Here is a 12500-nt window from a genome sequence, read left to right as displayed (position 1 = left end):
TGTAGGTGCTCAAAAGCATTACATTTAGACCGCTTTTACTTCTTAACACAAGTAAATTCATTGCTAAGTTGAAAAAATGTAATAGAAAAGAATGTTATGGCTATATAAAATTACCTACAGCACCTGGTATTCCCAGGTGGTCTCCCATCCAAGTACTAACCAGGACAAACACTGCATAGTTTACAAGATCAGACGAGATAGGGCATGTCCAGTGTGGTTTGGCTGTAGGTGATAAAATCCTTAACTTTAGACCTCTATTACTTCTTAACTCAAGTAAATTCATTGATAAGTTGAAAAAATTAAATGTAAAATGTAATAGAAAAGAATGTTATGGCAGTATTAAATTACCTACAGCACCTGCTATTCTCAGGTGGATTCCCATCCAAGTACTAACCATGCCCAACACTGCATAGCTTCCAAGATCAGACAACATTGGCCATGTCCAATGTGGTTTGGCTATAGGTGCTGAAAAATATTAACTTTAGACCTCTTTTACTTCTTAACTCAAGTAAATTCATTGCTAAGTTGAAAAAATGTAATGTAAAATGTAACAGAAAAGAATGTTATGGCTATATAAAATTACCTACAGCACCTGGTATTCCCAGGTGGTCTCCCATCCAAGTACTTACCAGGCCCAACACTGCATAGCTTCCAAGATCAGATGAGATTGGGCATGTCCAGTGTGGTTTGGCTGTAGGTGCTCAAAAACATTAACTTTAGACCTCTTTTACTTCTTAACTCAAGTAAATTCAATGATAAGTTGAAAAATTAAATGTAAAGTGTTATAGAAAAGAATGTTATGGCAGTATTAAATTACCTACAACTCTTGGTATTCCCAGGTGGTCTCCCATCCAAGTACTAACCAGGCCCAACACTGCATAGCTTCCAAGATCAGACGAGATTGGGCAAGTCCACTGTGGTTTTGCTGTAGGTGCTCAAAAACATTAACTTTAGACATCTTTTACTTCTTAACTCAAGTAAATTCATTGATAAGTTGAAAAAATTAATTTAAAATTTAATAGAAAAGAATGTTATGGCAGTATAAAGTTACCTACAGCACCTGGTATTCCCAGGTGGTCTCCCATTCAAGTACTAACCAGGCCCAAAACTGCATAGCTTCCAAGATCAGACGAGATAGGGCATGTCCAGTGTGGTTTGGCTGTAGGCACTCAAAAACCTTAACTTTAGACCTCTTTTACTTCTTAACTCAAGTAAATTCATTGATAAGTTGAAAAAATGTAATGTAAAATGTAATAGAAAAGAATGTTATGGCAGTATAAAATTACCTACAGCTCCTGGTAGTCCCAGGTAGTCTCCCATCCAAGTACTAACCAGGCCCAACACTGCATAGTTTCCAAGATCAGACGAGATTGGGCATGTCCACTGTGGTTTGGCTGTAGGTGCTCAAAAGCATTACATTTAGACCGCTTTTACTTCTTAACACAAGTAAATTCATTGCTAAGTTGAAAAAATGTAATGTAAAATGTAACAGAAAAGAATGTTATGGCTATATAAAATTACCTACAGCACCTGGTATTCCCAGGTGGTCTCCCATCCAAGTACTAACCAGGCCCAACACTGCATAGCTTCCAAGATCAGACGAGATTGGGCATGTCCAGTGTGGTTTGGCTGTACGTGATAAAAGCGTTAACTTTAGACATCTATTACTTCTTAACTCAAGTAAATTCATTGATAAGTTGAAAAAAATAAATGTAAAATGTAATAGAAAAGACTGTTATGGCAGTATAAAATTACCTACAGCACCTGGGATTCCTAAGTGGACTCCCATCCAAGTACTAACCAGGTCCAACACTGCATAGCTTCAAAGATCAGACGAGATTGGGCATGTCCAGTGTGGTTTGGCTGTAGGTGCTCAAAAACATTAACTTTAGACCTCTTTTACTTCTTAACTCAAGTAAATTCATTGATAAGTTGAAAAAATTAAATGTAAAATGTAATAGAAAAGAATGTTATGGCTGCATAAAATTACCTACAGCACCTGGTATTCCCAGGTGGTCTCCCATCCAAGTACTAACCAGGCCCAACACTGCATAACTTCCAAGATCAGATGAGATTGGGCATGTCCAGTGTGGTTTGTCTGTAGGTGCTCAAAAACATTAACTTTAGACCTCTATTACTTCTTAACTCAAGTAAATTCATTGATAAGTTGAAAAAATTAAATGTAAAATGTAATAGAAAAGAATGTTATGGCAGTATAAAATGATGTACAGCACCTCGTATTCCCAGGTGTTCTCCCATCCAAGTACTTACCAGGCCCAACACGGCATAGCATCCAAGATCAGACGAGATTGGGCATGTCCAGTGTAGTTTGGCTGTAGGCCCTCAATAACATTAACTTTAGACCTCTTTTACTTCTTTACTCAAGTAAATTCATTGATAATTTGAAAAAATTAAATGTAAAATGTAATAGATAAGACTGTTATGGCAGTATAATATTATCTACAGCACCTAGTATTCATAGGTGGTCTCCCATCCAAGTACTAACCAGACCCAACACTGCATAGCTTCCAAGATCAGACGAGATTGGACATGTCCAGTGTGGTTTGGCTGTAGGTGCTCAAAAGTATTACCTTTAGACCTCTATTACTTCTTAACTCAAGGAAATTCATTGATCAGTTGAAAAAATTAAATGTAAAATGTAATAGAAAAGAATGTTATGGCAGTATAAAATTACCTACAGCACCTGGTATTCCCAGGTGGTCTCCCATCCAAGTACTTACCAGGCCCAACACTGCATAGCTTCCAAGATCAGATGAGATTGGGCATGTCCAGTATGGTTTGGCTGTAGGTGCTCAAAAACATTAACTTTAGACCTCTTTTACTTCTTAACTCAAGTAAATTCAATGATAAGTTGAAAAATTAAATGTAAAGTGTTATAGAAAAGAATGTTATGGCAGTATTAAATTACCTACAACTCTTGGTATTCCCAGGTGGTCTCCCATCCAAGTACTAACCAGGCCCAACACTGCATAGCTTCCAAGATCAGACGAGATTGGGCAAGTCCACTGTGGTTTTGCTGTAGGTGCTCAAAAACATTAACTTTAGACCTCTATTACTTCTTAACTCAAGTAAATTCATTGATAAGTTGAAAAAATTAAATGTAAAATGTAATAGAAAAGAATGTTATGGCAGTATAAAATTACCTACAGCACCTGGTATTCCCAGGTGGTCTCCCATCCAAGTACTAACCAGTCCCAACACTGCATAGTTTCCAAGATGAGACGAGATTGGGCATGTCCAGTGTGGTTTGACTGTAGGTGCTCAAAAACATTAACTTTAGACATCTTTTACTTCTTAACTCAAGTAAATTCATTGATAAGTTGAAAAAATGTAATGTAAAATGTAATAGAAAAGAATGTTATGGCAGTATAAAATTACCTACAGCTCCTGGTAGTCCCAGGTAGTCTCCCATCCAAGTACTAACCAGGCCCAACACTGCATAGTTTCCAAGATCAGACGAGATTGGGCATGTCCACTGTGGTTTGGCTGTAGGTGCTCAAAAGCATTACATTTAGACCGCTTTTACTTCTTAACACAAGTAAATTCATTGCTAAGTTGAAAAAATGTAATAGAAAAGAATGTTATGGCTATATAAAATTACCTACAGCACCTGGTATTCCCAGGTGGTCTCCCATCCAAGTACTAACCAGGACAAACACTGCATAGTTTACAAGATCAGACGAGATAGGGCATGTCCAGTGTGGTTTGGCTGTAGGTGATAAAATCCTTAACTTTAGACCTCTATTACTTCTTAACTCAAGTAAATTCATTGATAAGTTGAAAAAATTAAATGTAAAATGTAATAGAACAGAATGTTATGGCAGTATTAAATTACCTACAGCACCTGCTATTCTCAGGTGGATTCCCATCCAAGTACTAACCATGCCCAACACTGCATAGCTTCCAAGATCAGACAACATTGGCCATGTCCAATGTGGTTTGGCTATAGGTGCTGAAAAATATTAACTTTAGACCTCTTTTACTTCTTAACTCAAGTAAATTCATTGCTAAGTTGAAAAAATGTAATGTAAAATGTAACAGAAAAGAATGTTATGGCTATATAAAATTACCTACAGCACCTGGTATTCCCAGGTGGTCTCCCATCCAAGTACTAACCAGGCCCAACACTGCATAGCTTCCAAGATCAGACGAGATTGGGCATGTCCAGTGTGGTTTGGCTGTAGGTGCTCAAAAACATTAACTTTAGACCTCTATTACTTCTTAACTCAAGTAAATTCATTGATAAGTTGAAAAAATTAAATGTAAAATGTAATAGAAAAGACTGTTATGGCAGTATAAAATTACCTACAGCACCTGGGATTCCTAAGTGGACTCCCATCCAAGTACTAACCAGGTCCAACACTGCATAGCTTCAAAGATCAGACGAGATTGGCCATGTCCAGTGTGGTTTGGCTGTAGGTGCTCAAAAACATTAACTTTAGACCTCTTTTACTTCTTAACTCAAGTAAATTCATTGATAAGTTGAAAAAATTAAATGTAAAATGTAATAGAAAAGAATGTTATGGCTGCATAAAATTACCTACAGCACCTGGTATTCCCAGGTGGTCTCCCATCCAAGTACTAACCAGGCCCAACACTGCATAACTTCCAAGATCAGATGAGATTGGGCATGTCCAGTGTGGTTTGTCTGTAGGTGCTCAAAAACATTAACTTTAGACCTCTATTACTTCTTAACTCAAGTAAATTCATTGATAAGTTGAAAAAATTAAATGTAAAATGTAATAGAAAAGAATGTTATGGCAGTATAAAATGATGTACAGCACCTGGTATTCCCAGGTGTTCTCCCATCCAAGTACTTAAAAGGCCCAACACGGCATAGCATCCAAGATCAGACGAGATTGGGCATGTCCAGTGTGGTTTGGCTGTAGGCCCTCAATAACATTAACTTTAGACCTCTTTTACTTCTTTACTCAAGTAAATTCATTGATAATTTGAAAAGATTAAATGTAAAATGTAATAGATAAGACTGTTATGGCAGAATAATATTACCTACAGCACCTGGTATTCCTAGGTGGTCTCCCATCCAAGTACTAACCAGACCCAAAACTGCATAGCTTCCAAGATCAGATGAGATTGGGAATGTCCAGTGTGGTTTGGCTGTAGGCACTCAAAAACCTTAACTTTAGACCTCTTTTACTTCTTAACTCAAGTAAATTCATTGATAAGTTGAAAAAATGTAATGTAAAATGTAATAGAAAAGAATGTTATGGCAGTATAAAATTACCTACAGCTCCTGGTAGTCCCAGGTAGTCTCCCATCCAAGTACTAACCAGGCCCAACACTGCATAGTTTCCAAGATCAGACGAGATTGGGCATGTCCACTGTGGTTTGGCTGTAGGTGCTCAAAAGCATTACATTTAGACCGCTTTTACTTCTTAACACAAGTAAATTCATTGCTAAGTTGAAAAAATGTAATGTAAAATGTAACAGAAAAGAATGTTATGGCTATATAAAATTACCTACAGCACCTGGTATTCCCAGGTGGTCTCCCATCCAAGTACTAACCAGGCCCAACACTGCATAGCTTCCAAGATCAGACGAGATTGGGCATGTCCAGTGTGGTTTGGCTGTACGTGATAAAAGCGTTAACTTTAGACATCTATTACTTCTTAACTCAAGTAAATTCATTGATAATTTGAAAAAAATAAATGTAAAATGTAATAGAAAAGACTGTTATGGCAGTATAAAATTACCTACAGCACCTGGGATTCCTAAGTGGACTCCCATCCAAGTACTAACCAGGTCCAACACTGCATAGCTTCAAAGATCAGACGAGATTGGGCATGTCCAGTGTGGTTTGGCTGTAGGTGCTCAAAAACATTAACTTTAGACCTCTTTTACTTCTTAACTCAAGTAAATTCATTGATAAGTTGAAAAAATTAAATGTAAAATGTAATAGAAAAGAATGTTATGGCTGCATAAAATTACCTACAGCACCTGGTATACCCAGGTGGTCTCCCATCCAAGTACTAACCAGGCCCAACACTGCATAACTTCCAAGATCAGATGAGATTGGGCATGTCCAGTGTGGTTTGTCTGTAGGTGCTCAAAAACATTAACTTTAGACCTCTATTACTTCTTAACTCAAGTAAATTCATTGATAAGTTGAAAAAATTAAATGTAAAATGTAATAGAAAAGAATGTTATGGCAGTATAAAATGATGTACAGCACCTCGTATTCCCAGGTGTTCTCCCATCCAAGTACTTACCAGGCCCAACACGGCATAGCATCCAAGATCAGACGAGATTGGGCATGTCCAGTGTAGTTTGGCTGTAGGCGCTCAATAACATTAACTTTAGACCTCTTTTACTTCTTTACTCAAGTAAATTCATTGATAATTTGAAAAAATTAAATGTAAAATGTAATAGATAAGACTGTTATGGCAGTATAATATTACCTACAGCACCTAGTATTCATAGGTGGTCTCCCATCCAAGTACTAACCAGACCCAACACTGCATAGCTTCCAAGATCAGACGAGATTGGACATGTCCAGTGTGGTTTGGCTGTAGGTGCTCAAAAGTATTACCTTTAGACCTCTATTACTTCTTAACTCAAGGAAATTCATTGATAAGTTGAAAAAATTAAATGTAAAATGTAATAGAAAAGAATGTTATGGCAGTATAAAATTACCTACAGCACCTGGTATTCCCAGGTGGTCTCCCATCCAAGTACTTACCAGGCCCAACACTGCATAGCTTCCAAGATCAGATGAGATTGGGCATGTCCAGTGTGGTTTGGCTGTAGGTGCTCAAAAACATTAACTTTAGACCTCTTTTACTTCTTAACTCAAGTAAATTCAATGATAAGTTGAAAAATTAAATGTAAAGTGTTATAGAAAAGAATGTTATTGCAGTATTAAATTACCTACAACTCTTGGTATTCCCAGGTGGTTTCCCATCCAAGTACTAACCAGGCCCAACACTGCATAGCTTCCAAGATCAGACGAGATTGGGCAAGTCCACTGTGGTTTTGCTGTAGGTGCTCAAAAACATTAACTTTAGACCTCTATTACTTCTTAACTCAAGTAAATTCATTGATAAGTTGAAAAAATTAAATGTAAAATGTAATAGAAAAGAATGTTATGGCAGTATAAAATTACCTACAGCACCTGGTATTCCCAGGTGGTCTCCCATCCAAGTACTAACCAGTACCAACACTGCATAGTTTCCAAGATGAGACGAGATTGGGCATGTCCAGTGTGGTTTGACTGTAGGTGCTCAAAAACATTAACTTTAGACATCTTTTACTTCTTAACTCAAGTAAATTCATTGATAAGTTGAAAAAATGTAATGTAAAATGTAATAGAAAAGAATGTTATGGCAGTATAAAATTACCTACAGCTCCTGGTAGTCCCAGGTAGTCTCCCATCCAAGTACTAACCAGGCCCAACACTGCATAGTTTCCAAGATCAGACGAGATTGGGCACGTCCACTGTGGTTTGGCTGTAGGTGCTCAAAAGCATTACATTTAGACCGCTTTTACTTCTTAACACAAGTAAATTCATTGCTAAGTTGAAAAAATGTAATAGAAAAGAATGTTATGACTATATAAAATTACCTACAGCACCTGGTATTCCCAGGTGGTCTCCCATCCAAGTACTAAGCAGGACAAACACTGCATAGTTTACAAGATCAGACGAGATAGGGCATGTCCAGTGTGGTTTGGCTGTAGGTGATAAAATCCTTAACTTTAGACCTCTATTACTTCTTAACTCAAGTAAATTCATTGATAAGTTGAAAAAATTAAATGTAAAATGTAATAGAAAAGACTGTTATGGCAGTATTAAATTACCTACAGCACCTGCTATTCTCAGGTGGATTCCCATCCAAGTACTAACCATGCCCAACACTGCATAGCTTCCAAGATCAGACAACATTGGCCATGTCCAATGTGGTTTGGCTATAGGTGCTGAAAAATATTAACTTTAGACCTCTTTTACTTCTTAACTCAAGTAAATTCATTGCTAAGTTGAAAAAATGTAATGTAAAATGTAACAGAAAAGAATGTTATGGCTATATAAAATTACCTACAGCACCTGGTATTCCCAGGTGGTCTCCCATCCAAGTACTAACCAGGCCCAACACTGCATAGCTTCCAAGATCAGACGAGATTGGGCATGTCCAGTGTGGTTTGGCTGTAGGTGCTCAAAAACATTAACTTTAGACCTCTATTACTTCTTAACTCAAGTAAATTCATTGATAAGTTGAAAAAATTAAATGTAAAATGTAATAGAAAAGACTGTTATGGCAGTATAAAATTACCTACAGCACCTGGGATTCCTAAGTGGACTCCCATCCAAGTTCTAACCAGGTCCAACACTGCATAGCTTCAAAGATCAGATGAGATTGGCCATGTCCAGTGTGGTTTGGCTGTAGGTGCTCAAAAACATTAACTTTAGACCTCTTTTACTTCTTAACTCAAGTAAATTCATTGATAAGTTGAAAAAATTAAATGTAAAATGTAATAGAAAAGAATGTTATGGCTGCATAAAATTACCTACAGCACCTGGTATTCCCAGGTGGTCTCCCATGCAAGTACTAACCAGGCCCAACACTGCATAACTTCCAAGATCAGATGAGATTGGGCATGTCCAGTGTGGTTTGTCTGTAGGTGCTCAAAAACATTAACTTTAGACCTCTATTACTTCTTACCTCAAGTAAATTCATTGATAAGTTGAAAAAATTAAATGTAAAATGTAATAGAAAAGAATGTTATGGCAGTATAAAATGATGTACAGCACCTGGTATTCCCAGGTGTTCTCCCATCCAAGTACTTAAAAGGCCCAACACAGCATAGCATCCAAGATCAGACGAGATTGGGCATGTCCAGTGTGGTTTGGCTGTAGGCCCTCAATAACATTAACTTTAGACCTCTTTTACTTCTTTACTCAAGTAAATTCATTGATAATTTGAAAAGATTAAATGTAAAATGTAATAGATAAGACTGTTATGGCAGTATAATATTACCTACAGCACCTGGTATTCCTAGGTGGTCTCCCATCCAAGTACTAACCAGACCCAAAACTGCATAGCTTCCAAGATCAGAGGAGATTGGGAATGTCCAGTGTGGTTTGGCTGTAGGCACTCAAAAACCTTAACTTTAGACCTCTTTTACTTCTTAACTCAAGTAAATTCATTGATAAGTTGAAAAAATGTAATGTAAAATGTAATAGAAAAGAATGTTATGGCAGTATAAAATTACCTACAGCTCCTGGTAGTCCCAGGTAGTCTCCCATCCAAGTACTAACCAGGCCCAACACTGCATAGTTTCCAAGATCAGACGAGATTGGGCATGTCCATTGTGGTTTGGCTGTAGGTGCTCAAAAGCATTACATTTAGACCGCTTTTACTTCTTAACACAAGTAAATTCATTGCTAAGTTGAAAAAATATAATGTAAAATGTAACAGAAAAGAATGTTATGGCTATATAAAATTACCTACAGCACCTGGTATTCCCAGGTGGTCTCCCATCCAAGTACTAACCAGGCCCAACACTGCATAGCTTCCAAGATCAGACGAGATTGGGCATGTCCAGTGTGGTTTGGCTGTACGTGATAAAAGCGTTAACTTTAGACATCTATTACTTCTTAACTCAAGTAAATTCAATGATAAGTTGAAAAAAATAAATGTAAAATGTAATAGAAAAGACTGTTATGGCAGTATAAAATTACCTACAGCACCTGGGATTCCTAAGTGGACTCCCATCCAAGTACTAACCAGGTCCAACACTGCATAGCTTCAAAGATCAGACGAGATTGGGCATGTCCAGTGTGGTTTGGCTGTAGGTGCTCAAAAACATTAACTTTAGACCTCTTTTACTTCTTAACTCAAGTAAATTCATTGATAAGTTGAAAAAATTAAATGTAAAATGTAATAGAAAAGAATGTTATGGCTGCATAAAATTACCTACAGCACCTGGTATTCCCAGGTGGTCTCCCATCCAAGTACTAACCAGGCCCAACACTGCATAACTTCCAAGATCAGATGAGATTGGGCATGTCCAGTGTGGTTTGTCTGTAGGTGCTCAAAAACATTAACTTTAGACCTCTATTACTTCTTAACTCAAGTAAATTCATTGATAAGTTGAAAAAATTAAATGTAAAATGTAATAGAAAAGAATGTTATGGCAGTATAAAATGATGTACAGCACCTCGTATTCCCAGGTGTTCTCCCATCCAAGTACTTACCAGGCCCAACACGGCATAGCATCCAAGATCAGACGAGATTGGGCATGTCCAGTGTAGTTTGGCTGTAGGCCCTCAATAACATTAACTTTAGACCTCTTTTACTTCTTTACTCAAGTAAATTCATTGATAATTTGAAAAAATTAAATGTAAAATGTAATAGATAAGACTGTTATGGCAGTATAATATTACCTACAGCACCTAGTATTCATAGGTGGTCTCCCATCCAAGTACTAACCAGACCCAACACTGCATAGCTTCCAAGATCAGACGAGATTGGACATGTCCAGTGTGGTTTGGCTGTAGGTGCTCAAAAGTATTACCTTTAGACCTCTATTACTTCTTAACTCAAGGAAATTCATTGATAAGTTGAAAAAAATAAATGTAAAATGTAATAGAAAAGAATGTTATGGCAGTATAAAATTACCTACAGCACCTGGTAATCCCAGGTGGTCTCCCATCCAAGTACTTACCAGGCCCAACACTGCATAGCTTCCAAGATCAGATGAGATTGGGCATGTCCAGTGTGGTTTGGCTGTAGGTGCTCAAAAACATTAACTTTAGACCTCTTTTACTTCTTAACTCAAGTAAATTCAATGATAAGTTGAAAAATTAAATGTAAAGTGTTATAGAAAAGAATGTTATGGCAGTATTAAATTACCTACAACTCTTGGTATTCCCAGGTGGTCTCCCATCCAAGTACTAACCAGGCCCAACACTGCATAGCTTCCAAGATCAGACGAGATTGGGCAATCCACTGTGGTTTTGCTGTAGGTGCTCAAAAACATTAACTTTAGACCTCTATTACTTCTTAACTCAAGTAAATTCATTGATAAGTTGAAAAAATTAAATGTAAAATGTAATAGAAAAGAATGTTATGGCAGTATAAAATTACCTACAGCACCTGGTATTCCCAGGTGGTCTCCCATCCAAGTACTAACCAGTCCCAACACTGCATAGTTTCCAAGATGAGACGAGATTGGGCATGTCCAGTGTGGTTTGACTGTAGGTGCTCAAAAACATTAACTTTAGACATCTTTTACTTCTTAACTCAAGTAAATTCATTGATAAGTTGAAAAAATGTAATGTAAAATGTAATAGAAAAGAATGTTATGGCAGTATAAAATTACCTACAGCTCCTGGTAGTCCCAGGTAGTCTCCCATCCAAGTACTAACCAGGCCCAACACTGCATAGTTTCCAAGATCAGACGAGATTGGGCATGTCCACTGTGGTTTGGCTGTAGGTGCTCAAAAGCATTACATTTAGACCGCTTTTACTTCTTAACACAAGTAAATTCATTGCTAAGTTGAAAAAATGTAATAGAAAAGAATGTTATGGCTATATAAAATTACCTACAGCACCTGGTATTCCCAGGTGATCTCCCGTCCAAGTACTAACCAGGCCCAACACTGCATAGCTTCCAAGATCAGACGAGATAGGGCATGTCCAGTGTGGTTTGGCTGTAGGTGATAAAATCCTTAACTTTAGACCTCTATTACTTCTTAACTCAAGTAAATTCATTGATAAGTTGAAAAAATTAAATGTAAAATGTAATAGAAAAGACTGTTATGGCAGTATTAAATTACCTACAGCACCTGCTATTCTCAGGTGGATTCCCATCCAAGTACTAACCATGCCCAACACTGCATAGCTTCCAAGATCAGACAACATTGGCCATGTCCAATGTGGTTTGGCTATAGGTGCTGAAAAATATTAACTTTAGACCTCTTTTACTTCTTAACTCAAGTAAATTCATTGCTAAGTTGAAAAAATGTAATGTAAAATGTAACAGAAAAGAATGTTATGGCTATATAAAATTACCTACAGCACCTGGTATTCCCAGGTGGTCTCCCATCCAAGTACTAACCAGGCCCAACACTGCATAGCTTCCAAGATCAGACGAGATTGGGCATGTCCAGTGTGGTTTGGCTGTAGGTGCTCAAAAACATTAACTTTAGACCTCTATTACTTCTTAACTCAAGTAAATTCATTGATAAGTTGAAAAAATTAAATGTAAAATGTAATAGAAAAGACTGTTATGGCAGTATAAAATTACCTACAGCACCTGGGATTCCTAAGTGGACTCCCATCCAAGTACTAACCAGGTCCAACACTGCATAGCTTCAAAGATCAGACGAGATTGGCCATGTCCAGTGTGGTTTGGCTGTAGGTGCTCAAAAACATTAACTTTAGACCTCTTTTACTTCTTAACTCAAGTAAATTCATTGATAAGTTGAAAAAATTAAATGTAAAATGTAATAGAAAAGAATG

At 37.2% G+C, this 12500-nt stretch overlaps 9 non-coding genes and 36 pseudogenes across 9 annotated transcripts; all 45 read right to left on the bottom strand.

Annotated features, from left to right (window-relative positions):
- Positions 1-7, bottom strand: part of LOC148490428 (5S ribosomal RNA) — a 119-nt pseudogene extending 112 nt beyond the window's left edge.
- A 104-nt stretch (positions 8-111) lies between these two features.
- On the bottom strand, positions 112-230 carry LOC148490427 (5S ribosomal RNA; annotated as a pseudogene).
- Positions 231-580: 350 nt separating this feature from the next.
- Positions 581-699, bottom strand: LOC148490426 (5S ribosomal RNA). Its single transcript, XR_015871585.1, has one exon. It is a non-coding gene; the product is annotated as a 5S ribosomal RNA (ribosomal RNA).
- Positions 700-814: 115 nt separating this feature from the next.
- LOC148490425 (5S ribosomal RNA) lies at positions 815-933 on the bottom strand (annotated as a pseudogene).
- Positions 934-1048: 115 nt separating this feature from the next.
- Positions 1049-1167, bottom strand: LOC148490424 (5S ribosomal RNA; annotated as a pseudogene).
- Positions 1168-1283: 116 nt separating this feature from the next.
- Positions 1284-1402, bottom strand: LOC148490423 (5S ribosomal RNA; annotated as a pseudogene).
- Positions 1403-1518: 116 nt separating this feature from the next.
- Positions 1519-1637, bottom strand: LOC148490422 (5S ribosomal RNA; annotated as a pseudogene).
- Positions 1638-1752: 115 nt separating this feature from the next.
- Positions 1753-1871, bottom strand: LOC148490421 (5S ribosomal RNA; annotated as a pseudogene).
- A 116-nt stretch (positions 1872-1987) lies between these two features.
- Positions 1988-2106, bottom strand: LOC148490420 (5S ribosomal RNA). Its single transcript, XR_015870836.1, has one exon. It is a non-coding gene; the product is annotated as a 5S ribosomal RNA (ribosomal RNA).
- A 351-nt stretch (positions 2107-2457) lies between these two features.
- Positions 2458-2576, bottom strand: LOC148490419 (5S ribosomal RNA; annotated as a pseudogene).
- Positions 2577-2692: 116 nt separating this feature from the next.
- On the bottom strand, positions 2693-2811 carry LOC148490418 (5S ribosomal RNA). Its single transcript, XR_015871121.1, has one exon. It is a non-coding gene; the product is annotated as a 5S ribosomal RNA (ribosomal RNA).
- Positions 2812-2926: 115 nt separating this feature from the next.
- Positions 2927-3045, bottom strand: LOC148490417 (5S ribosomal RNA; annotated as a pseudogene).
- Positions 3046-3161: 116 nt separating this feature from the next.
- LOC148490416 (5S ribosomal RNA) lies at positions 3162-3280 on the bottom strand (annotated as a pseudogene).
- Positions 3281-3396: 116 nt separating this feature from the next.
- On the bottom strand, positions 3397-3515 carry LOC148490415 (5S ribosomal RNA; annotated as a pseudogene).
- A 104-nt stretch (positions 3516-3619) lies between these two features.
- Positions 3620-3738, bottom strand: LOC148490414 (5S ribosomal RNA; annotated as a pseudogene).
- Positions 3739-4088: 350 nt separating this feature from the next.
- Positions 4089-4207, bottom strand: LOC148490413 (5S ribosomal RNA). Its single transcript, XR_015870218.1, has one exon. It is a non-coding gene; the product is annotated as a 5S ribosomal RNA (ribosomal RNA).
- A 116-nt stretch (positions 4208-4323) lies between these two features.
- LOC148490412 (5S ribosomal RNA) lies at positions 4324-4442 on the bottom strand (annotated as a pseudogene).
- A 116-nt stretch (positions 4443-4558) lies between these two features.
- LOC148490411 (5S ribosomal RNA) lies at positions 4559-4677 on the bottom strand. Its single transcript, XR_015870834.1, has one exon. It is a non-coding gene; the product is annotated as a 5S ribosomal RNA (ribosomal RNA).
- Positions 4678-5028: 351 nt separating this feature from the next.
- On the bottom strand, positions 5029-5147 carry LOC148490410 (5S ribosomal RNA; annotated as a pseudogene).
- Positions 5148-5263: 116 nt separating this feature from the next.
- Positions 5264-5382, bottom strand: LOC148490409 (5S ribosomal RNA; annotated as a pseudogene).
- A 116-nt stretch (positions 5383-5498) lies between these two features.
- LOC148490408 (5S ribosomal RNA) lies at positions 5499-5617 on the bottom strand (annotated as a pseudogene).
- A 115-nt stretch (positions 5618-5732) lies between these two features.
- Positions 5733-5851, bottom strand: LOC148490407 (5S ribosomal RNA; annotated as a pseudogene).
- A 116-nt stretch (positions 5852-5967) lies between these two features.
- LOC148490406 (5S ribosomal RNA) lies at positions 5968-6086 on the bottom strand (annotated as a pseudogene).
- Positions 6087-6437: 351 nt separating this feature from the next.
- Positions 6438-6556, bottom strand: LOC148490405 (5S ribosomal RNA; annotated as a pseudogene).
- Positions 6557-6672: 116 nt separating this feature from the next.
- LOC148490404 (5S ribosomal RNA) lies at positions 6673-6791 on the bottom strand. The gene has a single exon (XR_015871584.1). It is a non-coding gene; the product is annotated as a 5S ribosomal RNA (ribosomal RNA).
- A 115-nt stretch (positions 6792-6906) lies between these two features.
- On the bottom strand, positions 6907-7025 carry LOC148490403 (5S ribosomal RNA; annotated as a pseudogene).
- A 116-nt stretch (positions 7026-7141) lies between these two features.
- LOC148490402 (5S ribosomal RNA) lies at positions 7142-7260 on the bottom strand (annotated as a pseudogene).
- A 116-nt stretch (positions 7261-7376) lies between these two features.
- Positions 7377-7495, bottom strand: LOC148490401 (5S ribosomal RNA; annotated as a pseudogene).
- Positions 7496-7599: 104 nt separating this feature from the next.
- On the bottom strand, positions 7600-7718 carry LOC148490400 (5S ribosomal RNA; annotated as a pseudogene).
- Positions 7719-8068: 350 nt separating this feature from the next.
- Positions 8069-8187, bottom strand: LOC148490399 (5S ribosomal RNA). Its single transcript, XR_015870217.1, has one exon. It is a non-coding gene; the product is annotated as a 5S ribosomal RNA (ribosomal RNA).
- A 116-nt stretch (positions 8188-8303) lies between these two features.
- Positions 8304-8422, bottom strand: LOC148490398 (5S ribosomal RNA; annotated as a pseudogene).
- A 116-nt stretch (positions 8423-8538) lies between these two features.
- LOC148490397 (5S ribosomal RNA) lies at positions 8539-8657 on the bottom strand (annotated as a pseudogene).
- Positions 8658-9008: 351 nt separating this feature from the next.
- LOC148490396 (5S ribosomal RNA) lies at positions 9009-9127 on the bottom strand (annotated as a pseudogene).
- Positions 9128-9243: 116 nt separating this feature from the next.
- LOC148490395 (5S ribosomal RNA) lies at positions 9244-9362 on the bottom strand (annotated as a pseudogene).
- A 116-nt stretch (positions 9363-9478) lies between these two features.
- On the bottom strand, positions 9479-9597 carry LOC148490394 (5S ribosomal RNA; annotated as a pseudogene).
- A 115-nt stretch (positions 9598-9712) lies between these two features.
- On the bottom strand, positions 9713-9831 carry LOC148490393 (5S ribosomal RNA; annotated as a pseudogene).
- Positions 9832-9947: 116 nt separating this feature from the next.
- On the bottom strand, positions 9948-10066 carry LOC148490392 (5S ribosomal RNA). Its single transcript, XR_015870832.1, has one exon. It is a non-coding gene; the product is annotated as a 5S ribosomal RNA (ribosomal RNA).
- Positions 10067-10417: 351 nt separating this feature from the next.
- LOC148490391 (5S ribosomal RNA) lies at positions 10418-10536 on the bottom strand (annotated as a pseudogene).
- Positions 10537-10652: 116 nt separating this feature from the next.
- On the bottom strand, positions 10653-10771 carry LOC148490390 (5S ribosomal RNA; annotated as a pseudogene).
- A 115-nt stretch (positions 10772-10886) lies between these two features.
- Positions 10887-11004, bottom strand: LOC148490389 (5S ribosomal RNA; annotated as a pseudogene).
- A 116-nt stretch (positions 11005-11120) lies between these two features.
- LOC148490388 (5S ribosomal RNA) lies at positions 11121-11239 on the bottom strand (annotated as a pseudogene).
- A 116-nt stretch (positions 11240-11355) lies between these two features.
- On the bottom strand, positions 11356-11474 carry LOC148490387 (5S ribosomal RNA; annotated as a pseudogene).
- A 104-nt stretch (positions 11475-11578) lies between these two features.
- LOC148490386 (5S ribosomal RNA) lies at positions 11579-11697 on the bottom strand (annotated as a pseudogene).
- A 350-nt stretch (positions 11698-12047) lies between these two features.
- On the bottom strand, positions 12048-12166 carry LOC148490385 (5S ribosomal RNA). Its single transcript, XR_015870216.1, has one exon. It is a non-coding gene; the product is annotated as a 5S ribosomal RNA (ribosomal RNA).
- A 116-nt stretch (positions 12167-12282) lies between these two features.
- On the bottom strand, positions 12283-12401 carry LOC148490384 (5S ribosomal RNA; annotated as a pseudogene).
- Between the last annotated feature and the right edge of the window lie 99 nt (positions 12402-12500).

This window comes from Taudactylus pleione, unplaced genomic scaffold (genome assembly GCF_031769625.1).
Source record: "Taudactylus pleione unplaced genomic scaffold, aTauple2 ptg000550l, whole genome shotgun sequence".
In the NCBI taxonomy this organism is placed as follows: Eukaryota; Metazoa; Chordata; class Amphibia; order Anura; family Myobatrachidae; genus Taudactylus; species Taudactylus pleione.
This window is presented reverse-complemented; position numbering and strand designations above follow the sequence as displayed.